The sequence below is a fragment of the Thamnophis elegans genome, chromosome 9 (assembly GCF_009769535.1).
Source record: "Thamnophis elegans isolate rThaEle1 chromosome 9, rThaEle1.pri, whole genome shotgun sequence".
NCBI lineage: Eukaryota > Metazoa > Chordata > Lepidosauria > Squamata > Colubridae > Thamnophis > Thamnophis elegans.
In genome coordinates this window covers 5,605,352-5,615,858 of record NC_045549.1, presented here as the reverse complement: position 1 = coordinate 5,615,858, position 10,507 = coordinate 5,605,352, and positions in this window count along the sequence as shown.

The following is a 10,507-nucleotide window of genomic DNA, read 5'->3' as shown; positions in this document are numbered from 1 at the left end:
TCCTACCAGTTCAGCCAAACCGGTCCGAACCGGTAGGAATCCACCTCTGCTTCAGCCTCCTAATTTCATATATTTTAGCCTCCAGCCCCCTAGTCCTTCTGTGTTATGGTTTTAATCTCTCCCTCTTTGTTCCCCATCGGAGCTCAGCATCGGAGTCGAAGCATCTGAGATGGGATTCATTTGCAGAGCCAGATAAATCACAGCATCTCCATTTTCCTGGTGGCAACATAATTTAGCCGGCTAAATCTGCTTCTTTCGAACATTGTTTTCTTGTAAGCAGGCTAAGAAAGAGCGGAAAGGAGAAAGGAAGGGAAGAAAGGAGAAAGGGATATTTTGTCCTACTTCGTGTAAACAACTTTTCAAGCGTGGGGGGGGGGAGAAACAGCTGGCAAATTGAACATGAAGAAAGAAAATCTGTTTCTTGCAGGGCGTTCTTTGAATGTTGACTGTGAAAACTTGTTAAAGTAGTGGAGTAAGACAGGAAGAACAGTACGCATTTTAGAGAACTGCAGCGATTCAGCTACGCGCTTTAGTACTTCTCCATTTACTTATAATTTGGAATTATTCATTCAGTTTTCTCTGCCGGACACCATGGTGTTTTATACATAATTTTGAGATCCATGGTGCTCATTACATGGGACGTTGTATGTAAAATTTGCTGTAAATCATTTGGATTCGCAGCCAATAAAACAATGTTTTCAGCATAGAAAACTATACACATTGAAGTGCCCAACCTCCATACATTAAAATCAACAGCAACATTCATCCATATTTGTATTAATCAGCTAAGAGGATATCACAGCTTCCTTTTCTTGCTCCATTTTCAATAGGGAACCATTATCTAAGCAATCCATTATTCCCTTCAATTTTTCACTTCTATCCTATATTGCATTCTAATTCACACAGAATCTTACATAATGTAAGCCTGCAACATATTTTTTTTTCTCCCTGCTCCAGGAAGGTTCCCCATCCTCTCTCCTTACACAGTCAATCCTTGTTTTACAATAATTCATTTAGTGACAATTCAAAGTTGCGACGGCACTGAAAAAAGAGACATGGCCACTTTTCACACTTACGATGCTTGGAGCATCGCCATATCCCCCATAAGGAGCCAGCCCGCATAGCTTCACCCCGGTCTACCCAAGGTGAAGAGGAAACATGCCAGCAGTTTGGGGAGTGGCCTCAAGTTGGCCATGCCACCCAGTTGACCATGTCCCTCCCAATCAGCCAGCCTCCCCTTCCCCCCCACCCCGAGGTCAACCACAGTCCTGATGCGGCCCTCTCAATGAAATTGAGTTTAACACCCCTGCCTTAGAAAGAATGCAAAGAAGAGCAACAAAGATGATGGGCGATCCGGTGGCTAAATCATACGATGAACGTTTGCAAGAAGTACCGTATTTTTCAGAGTATAAGACGCACTGGAGTATAAGGCGCACCAAGATTTTGAAGAGGCAATTTTTTTTTTTAAAAAAAAAAGCATAGCTGGCTGGAGAATTCTGGGAGTTGAAGTCCACAAATCTTAAAGTTGCCAAGTTTGAAGACCTCTGGTCTAAAGCAGTGGTGGCTAACTTTTTTGTCCTCACATGCCGAAATCGTGTGTGCGTGCATGACAGTGTGCATGTAACCACACCCACAATGCAATGCACCTTGACCCCCTGTGCATGTGGCATTGACTCCCCGTGCTCCCCTTGCACCTGCGTGTGACCCCCTGCAGCCCGGTGCGCATGCGTGCAACCCAACATGAGCTCACTGCATGGGAGCAACCCCCGGTGATCCCCCCCAAGCATGCACACGCCCCCCCACATGATGCCTCCTGAAACCAAAAATGGGCTGCAGGGGGGACACACCCTCCATGCTCCCCACACACATGCGCATGTGAAACCCCCCACCCCCACACATGTGCATATGTCTCCCACATGCACACAGCACAGACCCGAATAAGCTGGCCAGCGGGAGACATGGGCATATCCACGGTGGAGGTGAGTGTGCCCGCAGAGAGGGCTCGACATGCCAACTGTGGCATGCGTGCCATAGGTTCGCCATCATAGGTCTAGAATATTGTAGGAGAGCTGGTTTCAATGTGGCCAATGAATTTCTTCTTTCTCTGAGAATTTTTCTTCTTTTATTATTAATGCGATCTCCAGCTGCATCATGTCTGCTAACATCTTCCTTTTCCTAATGGTGCCAGGAATAATCTGCTTCTTAATCAAGGCCCATGAGCGAAAATGACAATCAAATAATTGGAAATCTGTAAAAAGGGGGGCGGGAGACCAAGTGTATTCATTGTTAATGATCTGAAGGGATCCGTCGGTGGTTAACGATCTGAACAGATTTGGAGAGAACCCACTGCCCTACAAATTTGGTTGGAGTCTAACCAATATGAAGATGGGACGCATCTGACTAGAGGTGATGAAGGTTAGGGAGATTGCAATTTAACCCACCTGGGAACAGTAGGAACAAATAGGGCATAAAGATAACGGCAGAAGCAATTAACAAAATGTCGAACTGGGGGAAAAATTGAAGAGTGCCAAGCTTAGTAAGTCAACGGTAAAGGTAAAGGTTCCCCTCGCACATATGTGCTAGTCATTCCCAACTCTAGGAGGTGGTGTGCTCATCTCCATTTCAAAGCCGAAGAGCCAGCGCCGTCCGAAGACGTCTCCGTGGTCATGTGGCCGGCATGACTAAATGCTGAAGGGGCACGGAACACTGTCCCCTTCCCACCAAAAGTGGTCCCTATTTTTCTACTTGCATTTTTTTACTTGCTAGGTTGGCCGAAGCTGGGACGAGTCACGGGAGCTCACTCCGTTACGCGGCGCTAGGGATTCGAACCGCCAAACTGCCAACCTTTCTGATCGACAAGCTCAGTGTCTTAGCCACTGAGCCCTTTCTTTCGTCTGCTGTTTTCCATTTCCATATTTATTCCCCATTAATCATAGCTAGTGGGAACCTTCAAAGTAGATCTTCAGACAGAGGCTATATAATCATATGTCAGCGTTGCTTTAGAAGAATCATCTGCAAATTGCTGGTTAAGATGACCTCTGATATACCTTCCATCTCTGGAATTGCTGATTGTTGGATAATCATGTTTCCAGATCTGCCACTATAGACATTCAGAAGCAGAAGTATTCATTAAAAGTGACTGAATAAAGAGGAATTAAATACTTGTTCTTCTCTCCCAGAAACAAACAACTCACAAAAATGTGGCTTGCAGAGGGTTTGGGAGGTCTGCAGAGTGCAAACACTTTTTTAAAAATTTACCTCTGCAAAATCTTGGTGTGTCTTGTACTCCGGTGCGTCTTCTACTCTGAAAAATATGGTAGGTGAGTATAGCACAGGGAAGGTGGGGTGGGCCCAGCTGATAGTCGGAGCAACTGGTTCGCCTGAACTAGTCTGAACCAGCTGAATCCCACCCCAAGGTTTGATTTTGTGTTGTTCGAATATCAAGGGTCCTATATGTATTTCCAAGGAGAATCAGATACTTCCAAACTGGGCAAATTAAAACCTGCTATTTGTTTTTACAAGAAGCACATATGTAAATCTGATTAACTAGTGTGCAAAATTTTGTAGCTGAACAAGAAGTAATGCAGAATGATACTTTATTTTTAATAGTGGTTGATGAAATGCCTTAATAAATGAGCATCACTCATTAATTATAATAGCTCTAGTAAGGATTAGCCAGGTATATTATGCAGGTTTTTGAAACTCTTTTTACTTTCTCTGTGGATCAGATAATTACAGCTGAAGATTTTAATCAACTTTTAGATGCCCTACTATAACATAATACATCCTCCTCCTTCCCCTTAATTTAATTCTCATACATGGAAAGTATTGCAAACTTATATATCAGAGTTTAATTTGTTGGAGACACAGCAACTCTTAAATTATTCACAAGAAGAATGTATTCTTCTCCATTCACCTTTAAAAATTTGCCCTTGATTAAACTGTTTTTACCAATCTTAAACATTAGGTGTAAAGAGAAATACATATAACGTCAGGATAATTCCTGTATCAGATCATAACCCAATTGTACCAGTTATCACTACAGGTGTTCCTATAGTGTATCATGTCATTGTATACATCATAGTTTGCTAAGATGTACACAATGACTTTATTATAAAAAGATATTCATTTTCCATAATGTACATGCAATAAAAAATTGGGGCGAGAGAGACAGAGAGGGAAAGAGAGAAAGAGAGACAGTGAGACAGAAAGACAAGGACACACACACACACACATAGAGGGAGAGAGGGAGAGAGAGAAAGAGGGAGAGAGAGAGAGACAGATAGAGGCAGAGATAGAGACAGACAGACAGACAGGGACAGAGAGAGAGAGGCAGACAGACACACAGAGAGAGGGGGAGACAGAGAGAGAGACAGAGAGAGAGAGATGGAGAAACAGAGAGACAGAGAGAGAGACAGAGAGAGAGGGAGAGAGAGAGGGAGAGAGATATATACAGTCAGACACAGACAGAGAGAGAGGGAGAGACAGACAGACACATATACACACACAAACACACACAGATGAGACGAGACAGAGAGGCAAATAGAGACAGAGACAGAGAGACAGGCAGAGAGACAGATAGACAGACAGGGACAGAGAAAGAGAGAGACAGACAGACAGAGAGAGAGGGGGAAGGGAGGGAGAGAGACAGATAGAGGCAGAGATAGAGATCATTTTCTACTCTACTTCCCCTTCCTTTCTCCTTCTCCTCTCTCCCATTACCACTCCTTCTTATACACCCCATCTTCCCCCTTCTGTGAAACTTTGAAGACCTCGATTTCCCCCCAAGTGCTGGGATAAAATTAGATCACATGAGCAGGAATTTGACTTGCGACCAGGATTTGTTGTTGCTATTATTATTATTTTTAATGTTTCTAATATGTTTTGCTTTATCGTTTTAATACAGTTTAGCGCGTTGTTTTAACTTGCGTGAGGAAGGTGCCCAGAGTTGGTTATAAGATGGGCAGCTATATAAATGTTTTAAATAAAGAAATAAAACCGACATATAAAGTGCACTACTTGATAGTTCATGAAGAAATGTTCTAAAATGAAACTTAAAGCCAAGGAACCTTTGAGCACATATGCAAGAAGGCCTCCATCGGAATGATGTAACACTTTAATAAGTGGTAACTGGGAATTTCAAATCCTTTATGCATTTGGTGCAGAATGTTTACAGAATTGCACAAGGCAAAAATATTGGGAATACAGGCAAAAGCCCGGAAAAATACTGAGCTCTACAATTTTTTTTACAACAATTGGATATTTTTTTTTGAGAATATTTTATTTCCATTTTCATAACACACACTCACATGTATACTATACATAGCCAACACCATACAGTATTAAACAATAATTACATCAGTTCCTCTTGTCAACAATGCCCCAGAAAATAGAAGCCCATTATAGCTCTTCCGTTCTCCATACACCTCTTTCTTCCACCACCCTCCAACTTTCTATCTTCCCTCCATCATCCCCCTCTACTCTACTTCCCCTCCCCCTCTACCCCTCCTCTCTCCACAATCCACTCCCCCCCATCCTTCTCATCTTCCCCCCCACCCTCTCTCCCATCCCTCTCTGCCCATCTTTCTTCTTTCCCACTCCTCCTCTCATACCCAACAATTGGATATTATTTCTGCTTTCAAATATGTTTGCGGTGACTCATAAGTACATATTAGTATTAGTATTTAATAAATTTATAGGCCGCCCAATCCCGAAGGACTCCGGGCGGCTTACAGAAAACACATTTTTTTAAAAAAATAAAGAATTAAAAGACAGAGAAAAACAGATTAAAAACCACATCATGCACTCAATCTGGACCTCAGTCATATGTTCTATACCAAAATGTATTGATAGGGAGAATCGTGATAAACTATCAATTAAACAACGAATTAGAATAAGAGTCAGATGAGACCTTTATGGAAAGGTAGTTCTCGATTTACAATGATCAGCAATAGCAAAGCCCTATGAAGCAGTTAGACTTATATACCGCTTCATAGGGCTTTCAGCCCTCTTTAAGCGGTTTACAGAGTCAGCATATTGCCCCCAACAACAATCCGGGTCCTCATTTTACCCACCTCGGGAGGATGGAAGGCTGAGTCAACCCTGAGCCGGTGAGATTTGAACAGCCGAACTGCAGAACTGCAGTCAACTGAAGTAGCCTGCAGTGCTGCATTTAACCACTGCGCCACCTCGGCTCCTTCATTTAGCGACTGTTCAAAGTTACAATGGCCCTAAAAACGGTGACATGACCAGGGGTGGGATTCAGCTGGTTCGGACCAATTTGGGTGAAACAGATACTAATTTTACATCTGGTTCACCGAACTGGTATTTACAAGGAGTGGCCCTGCCCACACCTCCAGAAGTCTCCACAAGGCCCGTTTTGAATGCCAGGTAAGTGCAGGACCCATGAAGAGGCTCCGGGAGAGTGAAAACGGGCCTCCCGGAAGTTCTAGGAGTCTGGAAACGGGCCTCTCGACCCTGGGGGAGTCTGTTTTTGTCCTCCTGAGGCTTGAGGAATGCTTCCAGAGCCTGGGGAGGGCACAAAATGGGCCTCCCGGAAGTCCAGAAATGGGCCCATTTCTGGCCTTCGGAGAGCTTCCAGGCAGAGAACCGGTTGCTAAAATTTTTGAATCCCACCTCTGCTTATGGCCGTTTTTCATACTTATGACCATTGCAGAATCCCCATGGTCATGTGATCAAAATTCAGGCAATTGACTCATATTTATGACAGTTGTGGTGTCCCGGGGTCATGTGATCACAATTGTAACTTTGAGACAAGCATAGTCAATGGGAAAGTCAGATTCTCTTAACAACTGCTAAGTTAACTGCGGGAATTCGTTTAACAACTGTGGCAAGAAAGGTCATAAAGTGGGGCAAAACTCACTTAACAACTGCCTTGCTTAGCAACAGAAATTTGGGGCTCAACAACTATGGTTGTAAGTCTCTCTATACTATTATCTATATAGTATTTTGTTTTGTTTGAATATATGTAAAATTACATGTTGTAATTTTGCAATAATTATCTCCAGGATAATTTTCTTCAAATATAGATTGCTTATCTAAAATCAAAACCCATACAAATAGATGGTTAAAACCCTCCTGAGTGTATATTTTTTAAAAAATAAATATAAAGTGATTTATTAGTTCAATAATTAATGCTTTTTTATCAAAAGGAAAACCCTAAATTATCTAAATTATGGATGTCATATGATTATGGAAGAGTTATCTTTTCTTATGACTAGGAGAACAGTTAGTGTCTTTATTGAAAGGAAATAATTAAGCCAGGAAATCATTATGGGCAAAATTAGAAAGCTATTATGCGAGACATCTAATAATATTCAGGGGTCTTGGCTCCATATTTTTAGCAAAAATATTATTGTGTGTCCTGCATTAAAGGCATTAAGACCAGAGGTGGTATTCAGCAGGTTCTGACCAGTTCTGGAGAGCCAGTAGCGGAAATTTTGAGTAGTTGGAAGAACCAGTCAATTCCACCTCTGGCTGGCCCTGCCCCCATCTATTCTCTGCTTCCCGAGTCCCAGCTGATCGGGAGGGAATGGGGATTTTGCAGTAACTTTCATCTGCCACGCCCACCAAGCCACACCCACCAAGTCACGTCACGCCCACAGAACCGGTAGCAAAAAAATTTGAATCCCACCAACTGAGTAAGACATATAGGCAAGATGTTGAAGTGAAGATTATTACTTTATTCAGCTCAAAACTGACTCTCTGAAACAATCCCAGTTTGAAAATTGCTTATTGGGAAAGGGTGTAATCAAGCCAAGTGAATTATTGAAAGAGGGATTTGGATTAGCCCAAACAGTTAAATTATGGTAAAGGTTCCCCTGTCTAGTTAGTTCCTCTAACCCCCAAAACATTTACCTTAAACGCATTTCTTAAAAGATCCATAAAGGAGGCGTGCATAATAGCAATAGCAATAGCAGTAGCAGTTAGACTTATATACCGCTTCATAGGGCTTTCAGCCCTCTCTAAGCAGTTTACAGAGTCAGCATATTGCCCCCACAGTCTGGGTCCTCATTTCACCCACCTTGGAAGGATGGAAGGCTGAGTCAACCTTGAGCCAGTGAGATTAGAACCGCTGAACTGCAGATAACAGTCAGCTGAAGTGGCCTGCAGTACTGCACCCTAACCACTGCACCACCTCGGCTCATAAGCACACCAGTGTGCCTGCCATCCCTGTCCTACTGTCCCCATTTATATGTATTCTTTTTATGTGTTTGCGTATATGTTTTGCTTATTTATATCCATTTATTCCTGCCATTTTTTTCATGTGTTTTCATACTTGTTCCTTTGTACTTCTTGACAAATAAATAAATAGAATAAATAGTTGTGTCTGCCCCTAGGGGCCAGCGCTCAACTCCATAAAATCACGTGAAGTGTTAATTTTGTTAAAAACCAAATGCACTGGTACAGTATAGGTGGTACCTTGCTCAATAGTAGTAACTGTGAGAGGGAACTTGGAGTCCTAGTGGACAACCATTTAAATAGGAGCCAGCCGTGTGCAGCAGCTGCCAAAAAAGCCAACACAGTTCTAGGCTGCATAAACAGAGGGAGAGAATCAAGATCACGTGAAGGGTTAATACCACTTTATAAGGCCTTGGTAAGGCCACACTTGGAATGCTGCATTCAGTTTTGGTCGGCATGATGTAGAAAAGATGTGGAGACTCTAGAAAGAGTGCAGAGAAGAGCAACAAAGAGGATTAGGGGACTGGAGGTGAAAACATATGAAGAACGGTTGCAGGAACTGGGTAGGTCTAAGTTTAATGAAAAGAAGGACTAGGGGAGACCTGATAGCAGTCTTCCAATATCTCAGGGGATGCCCCAAAGAAGAGGGAGTCAAGCTATTCTCCAAAGCGTCTGAGGGCAGGACAAGAAGCAATGGGTGGATTTTAGAAACTAGATTATTAGGAGGTATTTCCTAATCATATAGGTAGTCCTCAACTTACAACCATTGTCGGGAAGTCACAAAAGGTGATCACATGACTCCAGGTCACTGCAACCATCATAAATAGGAGTCTGCTGCCAAGCATCCAAATATTGATCAGGTGACCACAGGGATGCTGCGATGGTCGCAAGTGTGAAAAATGGTTGTACATCACTTGTTTTTCATCTCCGAAAGGTCACTAAATGAACTGTTGTAAGTCAGGGACTACCGGTATCTGTCTATTTTATTCAATAACAAGTAAGAAGTTGTTAAGGGGATGCGGTGGCTCAGTGGCTAAGATGCTGAGCTTGTCAATCAGAAAGGTCGGCAGTTCGGCGGTTCGAATCCCTAGCGCCGCGTAACGGAGTGAGCTCCCGTTACTTGTCCCAGCTTCTGCCATCCTAGCAGTTCGAAAGCATATAAAAATGCAAGTAGAAAAACAGGGACCACCTTTGGTGGGAAGGTAACAGCGTTCCATGCGCCTTTGGTGTTGAGTCATGCCGGCCACATGACCACGGAGATGTCTTTGGACAGCGCTGGCTCTTCGGCTTTGAAACAGAGATGCGCACCGCCCCCTAGAGTTGGGAAGGGGGAACCTTTACCTTTAAGAAGCCATCACTGTTGCTTTTGACTTCTTTCCAGGCAATTAGCAACTTTTCACCATATTAGACGAGGCAAAATTGTACCGACAGGTTTGCTAGTGTCTAATTTCTCCCTTAACCCTGATATATGGAAACGATCCAACTCCTAGGAGATTCAACCCGGAGTGCTTGTATTGGGTTAATTGTATTAATGAAATGAGCATCTGCATTTTGATGGAGGAATAGATTTTATACAAGCCAGCCCATAACTGTGTTAAAGGGGGGGGAATCAAATGAAAGTGCACGCTACATTAATTTTCCTTCCATAATTTCCCTCCCATAAACAAATGCCGCAGTGACAAAACATATGCTAATACTGAAATTATAACTTTTAGACTCGTACCTGCCAAGACGGATGGGAACAATCCGGGTTTCAACTGTCAGCTTCAAAATAAACATTTCTACCTGTCAGAAATCAGACCATTAAAAAGATTCACCTTTGAACCCATTTGGAGTTTATTTTATTTATTGGATTTCTGGGCTGCCCATCTCGCTAATAGAGTGACTCTGAGCAGCTTATAATAAAACATAAACCATCAGAAAGAAAGAATTGCAATAGAATAAAATAGAATTGCAATAGAATAAAAAGTTAAAAATTACAATTACAATGAAAAGCTAATATGATGGGGCAGCCTTGGGTTCAGACTCTCAATGAGAATTGTACCAAAAATGCCCTGATGTTTTCCTTCCTTCCTTCCTTCCTTCCTTCCTTTTCCTTTCTTCTATCTTCCCTTCCCTTTCTTCCTCTCCACACCCTTCCTTCCCTCCCTCCCTCCTTCCTTCCTTCCTTCCTTCCTCTGTCTTCCCTTCCCTTTATTCCCCTCCATACTTTCTCCCTTCCCCTTCCTTCCTTCTTTTCTTCCTTTCTTCTATCCCCCCTTTCTTCCTCTCCACACCCTTCCTTCCTTCCTGGGTTCCCTTCCCT